This window comes from Lissotriton helveticus, chromosome 3_2 (assembly GCF_964261635.1).
Source record: "Lissotriton helveticus chromosome 3_2, aLisHel1.1, whole genome shotgun sequence".
NCBI lineage: Eukaryota > Metazoa > Chordata > Amphibia > Caudata > Salamandridae > Lissotriton > Lissotriton helveticus.
Window position 1 is genome coordinate 194172655 of NC_136062.1, and position 17787 is coordinate 194190441.

General features: G+C 43.7%; 1 protein-coding gene across 10 annotated transcripts in view; it reads left to right on the forward strand.

Annotated features, from left to right (window-relative positions):
- Positions 1–17787, forward strand: part of NEO1 (neogenin 1) — a 577741-nt gene that overhangs the window by 282806 nt on the left and 277148 nt on the right. The window lies entirely within an intron of this gene.

Here is a 17787-nt window from a genome sequence, read left to right on the forward strand (position 1 = left end):
AAGAGGGGATACCCCAAAAAACTGCTTAGGCATTCCAAGAAGAGAGCAAGATTCACTCCTAGAGAAAGTCTGCTACAAAAGAAAGACAAATTGGAGTTGGATAAACTTGTGTGTGTGACGACTTTTGGTTCTCACACAAACAAGTTTAGGCAAATTATTTTAAAAAATTGGCACCTGCTGGAGAATCTGGAATACCCTATGCCTAAACCTATCTTCGCCATGAAGAAAAACCTCAGTATTGGACAACAGCTGGTAAGAGCTGACAGTTATATTCCAAAACCTAAAAGTGATTTAATTACACATTGGAATTTAAAACCAAACCAATAGATGGGCACCACAAATGTGGGTGCTGTACAGCCTGCTCTTCAACTTTGGAGGGAAATGTATTTGACCACAATAACATCAAGTGGAGACATGTAAATTTCACAAACTGTAAAACAAAAAATGTTGTTTACGCAGTGCTTTGCAGATGCAACAAAGTATACATTGGCAAAACATGCCAACAAGTCAACGTTCGAATCACGCAACATAGATCACGCATCAGGCGCAGAGTCCTAACTGCCCCCATGGTGGAGCACTTTATATCCGCCAATCACTCTGAAAATGATTTTGAGTGGACAGTCTTGGCTTCAATAAGTCCAAAGCAACAGTCTCTAAATAGTGAAAGTGCATTATTACGCCAGGAAGCGTACTTAATTATGAAATTTGACAGCATTAACAATGGGCTCAACTGTATGAGCGAAGTGAATAGAATTTAATTTGGAGTGGTACACTTGTATCAAGAAATCCACTCTTGATTGAGTAATTTTCACTAAAAGAACTATAAGGTCCAGAATTCAATTGAGAGGTGGCCCCTCCCCCTGTGTAGTGCACGGTTGTCACGTGACTTTTCCTGACCTGGAACTACATTTCTCACATGTTCTGCCTTGCTCACCCGTGACTGCCCCGGCAAGTAACAGACTCCCATTAATGCTGTGCGCCTACAGCGGAATTGGGTAAGTGACCTACGTGAGCGCCGCTTTTCTAGAGAAAATCAGCGTCGTGATACATCTTTTGCAATGGGTCTAAGTTCAACCCGTTCTTTCCTTTCATAGTTTCCTGTTTAAAAGAACGAAGCTATAGAGGATGAAAACAAACAGCACACGAACGCTGAACACCGAGTGAGTAATGGCCCGCCTTTTGTTTTACTTTCTTCATAATAACGGAACTGGGCAGTAAAAATAGTCATTACTTTTACAGAATTTCGAACCTGCGCCTGAACGTGCACCTTATCAGTGTTGATACAGTGATATTCACGTAAGACAACATTCATTCTTTCTAAGCACACGTTGACTTGTCAAAAATAAGTTCGGTAAAATGTTTCCGGACATGATTCTAAAATAGAGAGTGATACTTTGTTGCAGACTGAAAAGCTGTCCGCAAGAAATTAATACAACATCTGAATTCTACACTGTTAACAAACAGGTACGTGATTCTACAATGCAGTGGCAGCCACGTGAGAGCATAAGGGCTCTATAGAAGCTATTCTAAAAATGATTTTATTTCTTTTTTTTTTCTTGTCAAAACCAGCTGTCAAAGACAGGATTAATGCTGCCCTGATGAGAGTTCGGTAAATTGTAAGGCCGGAACTCGAAACGCGTCGGCTCTGTGAAGATTTTGTGCTTCACCCTTGTGAAATATGAGGATTCATTACTTGTTATAAACCAGGAATTTTCTTACATTTTGCTCAATTTAAAGCGTAAAGCTGAAAAATTGAATATATATGTAAATAGTGTACAGCAAACCAGCTTTTTTTGACAGATATTTTTTGAATGTGTTTATGTATTTAATTTTTCAGAATTTGTGTCTTGTTTTGAAATGTATTGTTAAATTATGTGAAAATGTATGCATAATTGATAATAATTGATTTGTGTATATGTGTTAATGTTAATGTGGTCGTTTGTTTAGTTGTGTGACGGGGTGGACGCGGGTCCACCTGGCTTACCTCTCTCACCTCTCTTTGCACAGCATACAGGGGCCTGGCGGGGAGCTGAGGAACAGGACGACTCAGACTCGGACGATACCGGTGGACCCTGTTACTTTAACTGGGCGGAGCTGGACACAGACATCGTCACTGGACACGCCCCCTCGACCCAGGTAAAGGACGCCCAGGAACACACTCAGGTGTGTTATGCACTCGGAGGAGGCGGAGGTGAGAGCGACGGCGAGAGAAGAGGAGAAGAGGACGAGAGACGACTGAAGACGGAGACGGAGGAGAGGCGGGAGCAGAAGACAGAAGAGGAGGCAGGAGGAGAGACGAGAGACCAGCGGAGGCAGGAGGCAGGAGGAGAGACGAGAGACCAGCGGAGGCAGGAGGCAGGAGAGGAGACGAGAGAACAACGGAGGCAGGAGGACGAGGCGGGACTGGAGGAGAGAGGACGACGGGGAAAGCCAGGAGGCTATCAGGAAGGCTCTTCGCCCAGCCACACTTCATCGAGGGAAGTGTGGCTACCAGAGGTACGGTCACGGCTTGCGGGCTGGGCGGGCTTTAAGTGGGTGAAACCGCCGTAGCATTACCCCACTCACATCCTATGCACTACCCCCTCCACCACTACCCAGCACCTAGAGCCGAGTTGTGCACGTGTGAGTCCTCACCCCCCTTTCCCTGTGTTACCGGTCCGACCAGGAGCCTAAAGCACTGTTGTGTTTTCTTTTCTTTGCCCCCGGACGAGACGGCCCGACACCGTGGAGGAGAAGGACCGGACTCCCAGTCCCAGAAGACACCGGGACGAGAGGAAAACAGCGTCGGAGAAACGCCTTCAAAGACTGACGGAAGAGGCAGAGTCAGCACTTCCTTATTACCGGAAAACCATAAACCGCAAACGCACTTTTAAGTTAATAAAGCCAGCGTTACCCAGAACCCCGGTGTCTGTGAGTCTCCTTGAGGGGATATTACCCAGCGCAGCTGCCCCGACCCCTCCAATACCTAAGGTACAAGTCCCGGGCGACCCTGAAGTGCCACAAGTTGATAATGTGTTTCTTAATTCGGCCTTTAAAAATAATCTCCTTTTAAATAAATAATTCAAAATTAAAAAAAAGGCAAATCATCATTGCCAAAATAGACACAATTAATTTAGTCTATTTCTGTTTCTTGATCGGATTGGCGATCATAAATGAATGGAGGTGTGGGTAAATCGTTTTTTGTATAAATTTTGTGGTCCGACCCCCCTCCTTCCCAAGTGGACCAAACCCCTCATTTTTTTTCGACAATTCACTGGTTTAGAGCACAAACCTGTGTTTAAGGTGTAAAGCCAGGGAAGAGGAGGTTTGTGATGAAGCAATGTCTGAAGAAAGAAAGCCCTAATATGAGTAAGGAATTAAGAGTGGCCTTCCTTCATCGGCCTGTGGAATGTTTTTGTATTCACACAGCATTTCCATTTGTCCTTTGAAGTAAGATCCGTCGTCCTGGGAGTTGCCCATAGAAATGAATCTTATTTTCTGAATTGATCTGCATCCTGAAACATTCTCTTGAGGTAAATCAGCTTATTCTTCGGTACCAGGTCACCTTTCCTCTCTTTAGCCCAGCCCTGGTGGCCCCTCCTCTGTAACGGAAGAGAAATCTAACATGCAAGCAGTTGTTGCCAACTGTATCCCTTCTGCTTCCGAAACAGCGGCTCTGACATTGATTAGATGCAAATTGGATGGTATATAACCATAAATGTCGTCCCAGTATTTCCATCCCCCATTCACCCTCCTCCACCATGTCCCTCCAGTGAATGAAAGCCTGCTTCTCTACACACAATCTTGCAGCGATGCCTCCGCCAACAGCATTTAATCAGAAATATGAGTAGAAATAACTGAGACAGACCTCCTTGCAGATCGCCTAGAAAAAACACACACCCCAACCCACACCCGCCCACACACATCCGCTTTATCACTGTTGGTAAAATACGTTGCCACATACTCTCCTACTCATGTATGCGTGTGCAGGCACTTTCTATATGAGTACTTATTAATGATGGATACTTCAAATCTTAGATTCCCCTTTGAGTACTCCCAGGTTTTTACATACCATGTGAATACGCCCAGGTGCCAGACTGGTTATGGGGAATTTTCGCAGCATTGCTCCTGCGTGCTCTAGTAGGTGGTGTTGTGTGGCAGCTTGTTTTTGCTCCAGAAGTGAAGTCGGCGGTATCTGTTCTGGCGTCAACATGCAGGGGGACTGACAAAGATCATGTGCTGGATTTGAAGTTGGGTTGGGCATCCGCTGTGGTGTCCATGAATCTTTCCCCGCTGCAGGGTCTGCCCCGACAGCACCAAAAAACGGATCCACCAACAGTGATCCAACTAGAGGCTGATTGGGGCCCAAAGGGAACTGGAAGGATGCCAGAAATTTGCAACATGGCCTCCTTGTAGATTGAAACTTACTGCGGCGTTACAGATGGAGCCAGAAATTCAGGTTGGATTAGTATAAGCTGTGGCATCGGTTCCACAGTAAAAGATGCCTATTTTGATTGAGTCATCTTCGCGGTCACACAACTTCTCCTGACGAGAAACAAGAGAGACAAACATTGTCAATTTGGACCTTTGGCGTTAAAAGCCTTGAGAAGGGGAACAGGTTTGCCTCCTCAGCTTTGAAACTGTCCTTTATTCACCTTCAGATGGTGTTTAGTGACATAGAGCTTGGCTTTGTAGTCCCCAATGGCCTTGACATTCATTCTGGCACTGTCACCGCAAGACTTTGAGTTGTGCTACGGCCCTAGACACCACAGACATACCGGTAGGTGAGGTCTGTCACAGACATCTGTTTGTGATAGTCCGTGCAAGTCTTGCAAGGTTTAAACACTATAGTCTGTGGAGAGGACATCGTCCCTTGCACACTGCAGGAAAAAAATAGACAAATGTGGTCAATATAACAAAAAGTTAATCTGCAATGACATGTATGGAAAGAAATTAACTGACATTCTAATGCCAGTGTGGTGCCAATATGTGGCTCTGACTTCACTTCTGGGGTAAGACTAAGTCGATACAGAACAGCATGCCATCATGAGTGGTGCAGTGGCGCTGGGCCCAGAGGTGTGAAGGGCCAACTAAACGACAATGATGGCTGTTTTACTATCTTTCCGTGCTTGCTTTAGGGTCTAGACCATCTTTGCTGTGCAAATGGTACTTTGGGCCAACGACCAATGGCCTAAGAGAGGGTACAATTAAAGCATTTGAGACACCTTAGCTGGGCATCCGTGATGGCAGGGAGGTGAAGGGTGCAAGATACGGGCCCCTATTTTTAATACAGGGCAGAGAAGACTTCCCTCTTTACAAGACGCTAGCTATCATTGGTGAAGCAAGAGCAGTGGCACTGGGGCCCAGGATAATGAGGAGCTCACTGCATCACAGCTATGACTGTCTTTAGAAAAGTGTCAGGAGGTCCTCCTTTTCCCTGCTAGTGTTGGGGCTGAGGGCACGCACCCTTGCTACAAAGAAGGAGCAACGCACTGGGAGCTAATTTTGCATTGGGAGCGATTTTTTTTTAATGAAAGGGACACAGAGTATGTTTGAAGACTGGAGTGATAGCTCGTCATGGTGGCAGAAGAGACAGCCTGCTACTCGGGCCGAGCTATCATTAGTGCAGTTGGATTGATACCAAGAAGTCTACAAAACCCTAGTTATGGAGATGAGTGGTTTTTGGCCGATTTCTGTTTTTGTTTAAAATACTTGCTCTTTTAAAGGTGTCACATTTATTGTCGTTTACGACTGAGCTAAAGAAAAGGAAAATACAGAAAGACTGATGAGTAACCTCTCAATGCCAAGGAAACAGTGTATTATTACCCAAAAAAACAACTATTTCCCCTATATGATTAACTACTTACTTTACAGTCACTCAGTCACAAATAAGCTCATACTTTAATTAAATGTTGCGTAAACACTGAAACACAATACCCCAGCTACTTGAAATTCCATATACAAATACTTATTACAATGATTATATCAATTCATTTTTTACATAAACACAATCAAATATATAACATATATAAAATCACACAATCATTCACCATATGTATACAGAAAGAAATATAAAGATAAGCTATAAAATTAGCCGTCAAGACTACACACCCACAGTTTCATGTCACTGTGTAAACATATTCTTCAAATACGATTTAGTCAGTGCTGATGGATTATGCAACCGTTCTTTGTCGTCGTGTTTCTGTGGAATGAAAATATAAATCTACCTTCCGTTGGATTTATTAGGATAAATATTCTTCCCAGAATTCAAGAAAAAAATACATACAGTGCAGAATCTACAAAAACAAACCAGTCATATGAAAATACAAACCCCTCCTACTAAAATGTAAATATTTCACACATGAATTATTTAAAAATCAAATCGATCCTGCCTACAGATTTATAACATTTAATCTCATACTCTATGCTTCCACTGTGTAATAAAACAAAATCCCAATATGATTCACTTATACTGATATTTAATGTACCCACACACATCACCAACATGCCATTATGGCTACTCACTTATAATGATTATTTTATGCTCATTACTTCATTTCGTATGACCCACTCCATCTTGGAAATAGAAAAAGGGCCTACAGTCTCTTATAAATCATTTACCTGTCAGTCTGTTTTGTATCATAGGCTGACATTTTATTTTTTATCATAATACCCCCGTTTCTAAATGTTCATTATACACATACAGCTCATTTAGCCACTCTAACCAATAATGAACAAATGATGGTCTGTGCTGACCTCATTCAACACCTCAGTGGCACATATATGTTGAAAAATCCACCATATTTAGAGATATTCAAACGTCTGGCGGATATCTCTATGCCTTTAGAGCAGTCACCATCATAGTGACTCATCTGAAGGCACTAAAAACACACCATGTTTCATGATGCTGCTCACCAAACACTTTTGTTCTACAAAGAGCAACTCAAAGCTGGAGTTTGTTTTTGTACAACATTATAATAATGACCCTGATACCCTGGAAGTATTCCCCCAGGTTATGGGAGTCATTTTTTTCTGATTTGGTCCGCCAGTTCATATCATGTTTAGCCTACACACTAGTAGTGTTAAAACTATTAATAAGGTCTGTAGACTGAACTGTAGTAGTTAAGAAGGTGGTCTTGTGTTCCTCTGCTTGGGTTTGTGTGTTTTATTGAAATTAAGAGTGTTTTACACCTGGAAAAGTATAGACTGTAGACAGGGATACTAGAAATATGATGTTGTGCAGGGGGTCTCCAACCTTTTCCTTAAAAAGAGCTACTTAAGTCAAAGAAATTCATGCAGAGCTGCTAATGTGTTTTGTGTGGGACACGCCAGGAAAACTTGCATTAGTAGCCGCCCTATGCAAGATTACCAGCCATTATCACTTAAGTGCAGGATTGCTAGCAGTAATATGAAAAAGGCTTTATGAATTTAAAATATTCTGCAAAGCCCCTGTCACCAAATCATAAACCAAGGTAGTAATATTTGTAATAAGTCTCCTAATGCTGCATGATTTAACATTCAAATATCAGCTTTGTATGTATTTTGGAAACGATGGGTTCTGAAAATACACATATTTCCATCTGTAATGCACACTTTTCAGTTTTGGTCTACATATATTAATTTAACCGAACAAAAGCTTCTAATTTAGTAGGGTAGGCTGCACACAGGAGAGCTACTCACAAGCTGGAGAGCTACCAGTAGCTCATGAGCTTCTCGTTGGAGAAGTCTGATGTTGTGGGCGGATGCTTAGGTAAAAAAAGCAGCCAGTGATCTTATCTGAGTCATGGTGGGTTGAAGTGAGTGATTATGGAATGAGTTTTGTATTTTGTAAACCCAAGTTTGCAAGGAATATTCTTTTTTTTTTTTTTTACAAAGTTGTTTATAGTATATGACTTTACTACAGAACTGGGTTGTGTTCAGAGAGACTTGTAGGGTTTCTGTTACTTTGATGTGCAGGTTGGAAGCGCAGTCAAGGGATGGAGCCTATGTTGCTGCAAATTACTAGACTAGGTCTATGGCATGTTTTTAGTAAATATTACTCTCAAAAGCAAGTAGCCGTGAAAATGTTACGACTCATGCACCTCATTTTTTTTACTGCTTGTGCTTGCCCACAACAAAACATGTCTAGCTTGTTTATGTGCTTGTAAGTTAACACTTTCGCACTCATACATCCAATCTCAGACATCCACCTCAGGCCCGGCTCTAGTATTTATTCTTTTGCTGGGGCCATAAAGAAGCATGGCTGGACCATGGAGGTGAGTGAGTACTGGCCACAAAAAACAACAAAGTATTTAATCGATTTTATATTTTAAGCATTGGCATCTGTCTGACGTTTGACATTTTTAGCACAATAATCAGCACCAAAAAAGCTACGTACTTCGCTTTCTTTGAAGTACTTCCGGCTTTGGGGAAGGGGAGGGGCGCTGCTTGTCAAATCTTTAAGATGCAGAAGTTTAAGACTGCAGCATGCTCCTGGTCGTATGCAGAAGCAGAAATATTTCTGCTGCCAAACAGAGCCACTTTACAGCTTTTCATGTTTTTAAAAAACTTTGGCAGCTTTTTACTTTACAAACCATTGAAGTTTAAAAATACGATTCAATAAGTCAAGAATCATTATTCAGTTTTCAGGATATCTATGCTGCTCATTTGTGCATCATAGCAGCTAATAAACTCTGCTCACTTCACACCTCTACCTAGGCCTGAAAGTAGCCTATGTCAATTGTGTTAATCACTAAAATAAACGATAAGGGAGAGCCCACGGGGCTGCATGCTCCTATGAAACATTAAGGTGAAAAACGCTTGTTTTTCAGTTCTGAATGGCCCTGAGTGGGCCAGGGTATTCCTTTGGTGGGTTTGGCCTGCCTGGTCCCACCCTATAGAAGCAGGTTTGATCCACCATGTCTCAATCACGTGTCACACAGCACCTCCCTCATACCATACGACATTCATCGTTACGGGTGTTACACCACCCCCTCACACACCACTCATTTCTGGACACTCTATTCGCTCATACTCATGCTGTCATCCACTTGGCAGGCTGCCATCTACTCGTGCACATTAACATGCTCTCAGCTGCACATGCAATTATGCTGCTGACGCTCCTAATCCTGCTCCTCCAAGGCATCCTTCACATGTGCACTTCCCCATGCTAGCATGCGCTCCGTAATGCAGGCTGTCATTAAGGGCACACATTGAAACTTGCCCTGACACATCCACACACATGCTCTTATAGACTCACAACACTCTTATGTATTTTTTTAAACCCTTGAACGCATTCTTGAGTGCTAACCTGTTTCCTAATAAACAGGCAACACCACAACATTTGGTGCTAACACAAAAACTGTCACTCGCAACAAGTTCCATTCTGTGGATTTAGAATAAACCATTCTTTCCCAATTTGTGCACCAAATTGACCACGGTCTCGGTATTGGACCCATGATGAACAGTCGAGAAGCACCATAGAAAGAATAGCGATTTTTTTTTTTTATCTGACGTTAGCAAAGGGGCTCTCTTAAGGAAGATAATTTGTATTGTTTCTGTAGTGAATCACCTCTCCCAGATTTGTGAGGAATTTGTATTATAAAAATAAAAAAAAACAGAGCAGGAAGAGATTGAGTTTCTTGAGATGTTCACTGTGAAGTGCTGTCAGGAATGACATCTCAATAAGGAATGATCTCATAGTAGCACATGAATATTTTTTTCTGTTTTTTTAAAAAAATGTTTCTAATGCTGATCGTCAAGTTTGAAGTAGATATTGCACAGGCACTAAATATCCAAATGGAACCAATATTGCCAAGTAAGTGCACATCCTCAACAAAGCAATTAGTGTTGCCTATGAGTAATGGATTGCTTTGCTACGGAACTAATCGCTAAGATTAGCGCCTTGAGCCTTACTTAATATGTGGGGATAGCGCTGAAGGGATACCTTAAGTGAATGAACGGATCATGGCCAGCAGATGATATGCATGTCTGTCTTCCCAGAAAATGACATGTGATCGTCTGCAGCAGGTTGGGAAACGCATGTTGGGCGCTACAGGGCAGAAGAGTTCTGCTAACAGCTTTCTGGTACAGAAGACCAATAATGGCACTTTTTTTTCATACTTTATCAAGTGATTGATATTTTCAAGCACGGCTCCAAAGATTTTGCTCTTTGTTTTAACTAAATGTAACGAATGTAATTTGTGTGTAGTTTGTGCTATGTTGTACATAGTTTGTGTTATTCATCTGTACTTTCTTTTATCTATATAACTAGATGGAGCATTGATGTCTTAAAATTCTTCATCCTCTTGCTTTCCAACCCTGATGTGGTACAATGCTCTGGTTCCTTACAGCAAGGATTAAAAGGTAGATAGGCTGTACCTATCTACCTTGTGAGTGACAGAAGGAGAATGTGATTGTGCAGAAAGAAAAGCTAAAGCCCCCCTCTCCAACAGTGACACACCCTATCCAGCAGTCCCATCTGAGCGTTTCGGGTGGGACTGAGTTGGAGAGGGTTGATCATAGCTTGTAGTTGACGGCCTCACACTACAGCAGCAGGTTTTTGTTGATTCAAATGTAGTGAATAGTGTTGGTGAGGAGCCAAGTCTTGAGTTGTCTAAGTGGAAGTAGAGAACAATATCGTGGATGAGCAACATGTTGAGTTCCTTAGTGTTTGTTGGTAGCGAATGGACCTGCCGTTTTGTGAGAAGCTCCCATCACATTAAGCAATCAGTTCACATATGTAAATGTCAGTTATGGGTCTCAGCTGTTAACATTGACTTGCACTTTTACATCCGTGGTATGGACCTTGGTACCACTGATGCCTTACGGGTAATGAAGGCACCTGTAAGATCGACAAGCTTTGGCAAAACATATAAATTATGTATGTGTGTGTGTATATATATATATATATATATATATATATATATATATATATATATATATATATATATATATATATATATATATATATATATATATATATATATATATATATATATATATATATATATAATATAATATAATTTTTTTACCCTGGCTAAATAGTTTTAAAGCCTGATACAGTGAAACACTGATGTGATATTGGGGGTGCACGATGCCTCTTACACTTCCCTTGCATTTTGGTGAGCGAGCATAAAACAAGCGGTGCTCGTGCTCGGTGCCTCAATCTGTCCTTGGCTTCGGAGGCCAGAGATGCCTGTGAATGGTGAACGGTAACAGGTGCGAACGGGCTTGGTCCCGAGCCCGCCTGACAGATGGGCCCGGGTACTTGTGAAGGCGCTGGCGTGACGCGCGTGCGCAGCCCGTGCTAATGAGCACGAGCGCCCTCGCGCCTCCTCCGGGGAGCGTGCCTCCACAGCTCCGACAAGATGGAGCCGCCGTCGATTGTCACCCCTGGCCCATCCTTCCCAAATCCTGGCGGAATTTTTTAGCACCTCTCGCGCGTAGGAGGGGGCACGGGGCGCTATTAGTTTAATCTGCCGATGCAGTCAGAGGGGTGCAGGCAATCTGTTAGCGCCGGTGCAGTTGTGACTTGCTCACACAGTAATAGCGGTGCCCTGTGCGACAGCTTGTTAATGACACGGCTGAGGGAGGGCCTGGCACTTCCCATTACCACGACAAGACCCGCTGGGATTGTAGTAAAAGCACCATGTCGCCCCCTATAAGCAAACGGCGGCAGGGTCGTTCCAGGCCAGAGCCTGGCCAGACTGTCGAGCAGGTCTCGGCGCTCGTGCCTCAGAAGCGTTCAGCCTCTTTGCTCAGTTTATTCTTTCAACGAGGTTTATTTAACAGCATCGCACGTGGGACAGAAAGCCTAGCTCCCAGCATTTTCTATTTTCCATTAAATAATTGTTATTCTAAGTAGGTTTTTTTTTCTTCAATGTATCCTATGTCGTGGATTGATAATTTTAGCTAGCGTACAGCGAGGATATTTCGAGGTGACGCGATACCTACCGTGTCTTTGAGTAATATTTTTGGAGACGACTGGTTGAAGGAAGACAGGCTAACATGACCCAAAACTTGATATCCTTGTACTTGCAGTGATAGAGAAAATATATCTGTGCCAAGAATTTTCTAAGAACAACTTGCATTTACACGAGGCTGGGTCCAGCCACCCCCTTCCCCCATCTCTGCAATTTTTGTGAGATTTCAAAGCTCTACCTAGCAAGTCCGAGATATATGGATTTACGGAAAGTGGAGTACATCCTGCTGCTCTTTTTAAGTGTGAAATCTGCCAAGACCTTTTAATTTTACTAAAAGTAGAAATTATATACGCAAAGGAGCTTTCAGTCAGTCTTCATCCAGCGTCTTCATCTATTGTTGTTAACTTATTTCTTCCGGTCACTAAAACTCCCTGTGCTGCAGTGGGTCAGTTAGCTTCACTCATTTGCGAACTTCACTGTGAATGATTGCCTTCTATTCTTTCATAAGGAGCGCATGCACTCACAAAGTAATACCCAGGGACCACTAAGACCTTGTGTGCTTTTGAGGCCAATAAATGTTTGCCACTAGCCACATTTGGGGAGTGTGGAAGAGCGAGAGAGAATTTACAAACACTACAGTTTAAAAAAAATCAGACCATAACAAAACAAGCATTGACAACATTGAAAGGGTAGCCACCAACGCCATACCTATTGGATTTGAAAATGCATGTCCAACTGTTGAAGCTCAAGTCTGTTGATCCACCCCTTCCTACTGTCTGTCTGGCCATTTAGTGGCGGCTTGAGTGACTGCAGACAAGGCTCTGGCCTGTTCTCGAATAGGTACACTCTAGCAGTTATTTCTGGGCACAAAGCTGTAGTCTGTAAATAGCAGTTTGCTTGACCTGTGTCCAGGGTCAGATTGGCCAGAGGTCAAACTCGTAGTTACCAGAAAGCTGGTCTGACAGGTCAGCGTGTGGGCCAATTTTTGGGATATTCGTGGGTATGTTTTATGGTTCTGTAGGCCGGTTTTTATTGTTGATTTCTTTAATATTACCACAAACATTGATTGAAGCAAGCACAAATGCCTGCAGTCTCCCTTGCCCTGCAAAGACCTATACAGAATGTCATTACAAGTCCAAAACTTACCGAATTGCAAATGAGGGCCCATTTTCTTAGCTCTCTGATTCACTAATTGAGGGCAGTTTTGTTTTGGTGACTGGGCCAATTTTCTGTCTGTCTGACCCGGTTTGTGCCAAGCACTCAAAGTAGCCTATTATGGCACATGGGTAGCATTGCACGATTGTCCTCTCCTAGTTTTGGAGCCTTGAGAGAGACCTCTATTTCTGGGCCTACCTGCATGTGTAGAAATGCTATGGGATGGCCTTAACACTCATCTGCTTGTCCGTTTCCTGGTGATGCTATTATTGCATATACCCCATTGTGGCCTCCCCATTGACATTTCTCTCAAGGAGGAAGAGATGCACACATTCTCTTATGAGGTAAAGAGCTACTTCATTAAACCCCGACTCCCCCAGCGCTGTCACTGCCCACACGCAGTGCTGTCAGCCGCTGCATGGCTCATGGCGAGCAGCAGACTGTGGGGTGGCGGGTATTTCAAAGACATACGGGAAGAAAAGCTTTCCCGAAACCTTAAAGCCGAGCTACTTATCTGACTCTCCCAACCTGGCATTCAGCTCTTCCTAAAGACCGAATCTTCCCATGAATTTTAAGCAGGGAGCTGCGGAGCGCTGATAGGACCCTCCTCGGCCCGCGGAGGGCGTCTCCAGAGACCGGCGTGACCCCATGCGTGCAGTCTGCTGATAGCGGAATTCTGTGAGTTCACGCGTTTCCAATGAATAAATACAGTTACCTGAGGTGCGGAGGTGAATCTAGGATGTGATGTCAGAGCCATTGTGCGGATGTGCAGAGCTACTGCGTTGCATATGTTCAGTGCTGCAGGTTTCAGTTTAAATCGTCTTTTATTTATGCATCACCGTAGCATATCAGTTTAAAATATCTTACAAAAGAAATTAATTGTAAAAGTGTCCTGACATGGGAGAAGCTGCGATTACTAGTGCATGGCGTACCATTGTTCATTTAATTTGTTCATGCATTTTTCAGGCTCGGAGTGTTCCCTTTAGATTACTTCAGCACATTTTGAGGAGTAAATCATGTAAAGTGTAGTGAAGTGCATTGGGAGGTTAGAGTCCAGTTGGTGGGAGTGCCAGTGTGGGCTGTTCTAAACCTGCAGCTCCCAATATGTAAGGGTTTCAATTAAAAAGCAATTCTGTGTGGTTCAACCAATCAGTCATTTATAGAGGGCGGCAAATCACCGGTGGGGATTTCGAGGCACTGGAGCGGTTTGCGGCTGCATGGATGTTTGATCATTCAAACATCCAGATCTTTAGTTCTCTTCTGAATTGCTGGAGCTACAGTGCTGTCCTGAGTTGCAGGGAGAGGCAGTTCCAGCAAGCAAGGTGCGAGAAGGAATGTCCCCTGCTGTTGACTCGGCGCTCAGGGGATCAGTGGGCTGTCTGCGAGCGAGGGGGAAGCGGATCGTAGATGTCTAGTCGGTTGGTGGAAGGTCAGGTGTTGGAAGTATGCTGGTCCTTCGTTGTGTAAGGCTTTGTAGGCGTGGGTCAGCATCTTGAACTGACAACTCTTTTGAATCGGAAGTCAGTGCAGTTTCTTGAGATGGGGTGCAATGTGGGTCCTCTTGGAGAGGTAGAGTATGAGTCTTGTCGCCGAGTTCTGTATTTGTCTGTGTCTTTTCAGAAGGCGTGCCGTGATTCCTACATAGAGTGTGTTTCCATAATCCAGTTTTGCTCGTGATGAGGGCCTGCATGACGGGTTGTATGGTGTTTACCGGGAGCCACCTGAATATTTTGCGGAGCATGCAAAAGTTGTGGAAGCAGGCATATGTGAGTGCCTTGACTTGTTTCTTCATGGATAGCTTGCTGTCCAGGATGATGCTGAGGTTAAGGGTGTGGTCTGTTGGGGTGGAGGGGGGGAGGGTAGAGGGGTGTGCCGAGCTCCGCAATCGACCGTGTGTCGTTCCATGGGAAGGTGGTGTTCCCAAAGATGAAGCCCTCATATCTTTGAGGAGAGCATCTTTTTCATCTTGCATCTGTGGAGGTTCGCTTCGGTGGTGGAGGGGTCTTCGGGAAGTGAGGATGAGTGGTGTGTTTCTGAATTAGGAGATGTTGTTCAGTCTGTTATCTGATGTGTCGGCGGGTGGGGGGGATTTAGGTGTTGAAGAGGGTCAGGCTGCTTGACATTCCTTGGGGGACTCCGCAGTTGACCTTCTCGGGCTCTGAGGTGAAAGGTGGGAGACGGATCTTTTGTGTTCTGCCACTGAGGTATGAGGCGATCCATTTTAGGGCATTCCTTGGATTCCAATGTTGTGGAGTCTTTTGAGCATGATGTGGTAGGAGACAGTGTCAAAACTCAGCAGAAAGGTCCAGGAGGATGAGTGCTGCTGTTCAGGAGTTTCCTGATTAATAAGTGGTTGGGTTCGAATATCAAAGTGGGGTTGAGTGTAGATGATTCAAGTGACTCCTCAGTCACTAAAATGTCCACATGTACATACTGACTGCCTGGTGTGCTTTTTTAAAATTTATTTATAAAGGACTTTTACAACGCAGGACCCTGTGATTCCAAGGAGTCACTACCTTTCAGCCTTCCCCACTCGCCCCCAGTCAGCCCTACTACCTACGAATATCTGGAGATACAGGAGTCTCCGGGACTATTGAACCCATTCTGAAGTCCGACCCCATCATTTTGCATTATGCCACTGTTAATGCAAGGATTGCTGCTAGTCCTTTTACTTTACCAGAGCAAAGTTTGTCTTGTTTCTCACTATGAAGTCTTTTGGCAGTAAATATTACCCCATGTCCTTTAGGAACGATCCATATCTGCTGTGTATATTTCACAGTTCCCTTCAGATTTCTATATATGCATCAATTTACAAGTAGAAAGTGTGCCTGAGTATCAGATTGAGTCAGAGGGACTGATTATTTAGAGTACTGATTTATTGTATCGTAGAGTTAATTCATGCAGGGTTTTCGCTCAACCGGATTCCTTCTGTAATCCAGTGAAGGCTCCTAACCCTTAAGACTGGGTGATAAGCACGTGTGTGCTCTCAATCCCTGTTACTCACAGGGTCTGAGACCTGTCATGACACAGGGAGGAACTCTCGAGATGTGCTGCGGGGCCACATGTGCACAAAAGGAGGCGGAGGAGAGGTTATCTGCAGGTAAAGGGAGGCAGCGTAGATTTCACTTAACCTGCTCTGAAAGCACTCGGGTGGGATCCAAATCAATGCAGTGGGTGCTGTTTGTTGTACATTGCGGTACAAAAGGGGGTGCTGATGGACGGAGCATTGTTGTACACTGTCGTATTATTTTCACTATTTGACTGAGTAACCGTAATCTACGTGTTCGGGTTAGTTTCTGCAGACGTCGTCATTTTTGCCCACATACCTATTCAAGTTTGAAAACATTTCAGCAGACTGTCTCTTCTCATAGTCTGGGGTTTGTTGTTAGCAGATCTGCCTTTCATTCATTACTGCCATAGACCTGCCTGCATGGAAACAAGTTCTGTAGCTTGGCATGTCAGTATATAAGAGGGACTAACTTTACTTTCCCCTTCACATCCCAATACTTGACTCCTTGTCGGCTTGCTCTTCAGTCTTCACAGTTGAATCCCCTTGTCTCTCACAATATCATTTGTAAATGCTCTGTAGACTCTCGTTTTGCGTATTTCAGTATTGCAGTCCGGTATACATGTTTGACTAATGTATCTCTTGCAGCTCTTTACCACTTATCTGATTATTTAATGTCACAGATCTGTAGTTCTGCTTCTGCGTATTTATTCTTACTGGCGTGAAGCTCCTTTTTATGCATGTTTAATCTCACAGGGCTCAGCAGCTTTGCTTCAACGTGTTATATCTCACAGGGCTGCAGCTCTGTTTCTGTATATTTAATACACACACAAAAGAGTGATAGGAATGGAGGATGTGGTTTAATAATCTAGTGAAAGTGACATGTGCTCAGTGCGAGAAAACTGCCCACACTCACAAATTGTGACATGCTTCATCAACGGGCTTGCTGACTAACACCCCTGCGCAGACTAATGCCTGGGGTGGAGCAAGGGGGAGGGGAAGACAATACAAACAAAAATATTTACAGTAAATGTGCAGCTAGTGATTGATAAAACTAGCTCGATTATATCCGCGGTTATGCTTTATTCCTGGACTACCCAGCCAGGGTTAAAAAAAGAATAGGAGGGTGGTGAAAGAAGATTATTAGTACCTGTTTACCCCTCCTTATTGCATGTGCATCAACATGTTTCAGCCAGTTTCCCATAGCCCTAAATAGGTCTTCACAGTTTTCCTCAGGACCTTTAGATCCCCTTAAGACCCCTCATGCCCTACCTTAATTTTGTAGGTTAATAATGTGGAATTCCCTTTTCCATTTTGGGGATATATAACACACACTCCTGTTGTATCGAGTTTCATCTGTAAGTTAGCTTGCAATGGAGTGGGAGTAGGAGTGGCTCCCTGTGGTCACACAGTCTTCAAGGTGAGACCGCTGCCCGGCATTGCTCTCTTCGCGTTGTGTAGTTAACTAAGGAGAGCGATACAACTGTCCCCCTAAAGACGCTCGCTCATGTGGATAAACTCGCTATTTTAGAGTGTTAGGAGGCAAATGACTGTTCCCAAGGATGTTCCTGCACATTGATGAAATCATATCAGTAGTGCAGGCTTGTGTGAGGCACATACCCGTAGTGCTCAATCCAAAGATGTTCACTCGCTTCGTGTTGACCTGTGGGACGCCTGCAAGCAGAAGCCAGTGAATTTCCTGCTTTTCTTGACGGCTTGTTTTTTTTTAGGCACGAAGTGTTG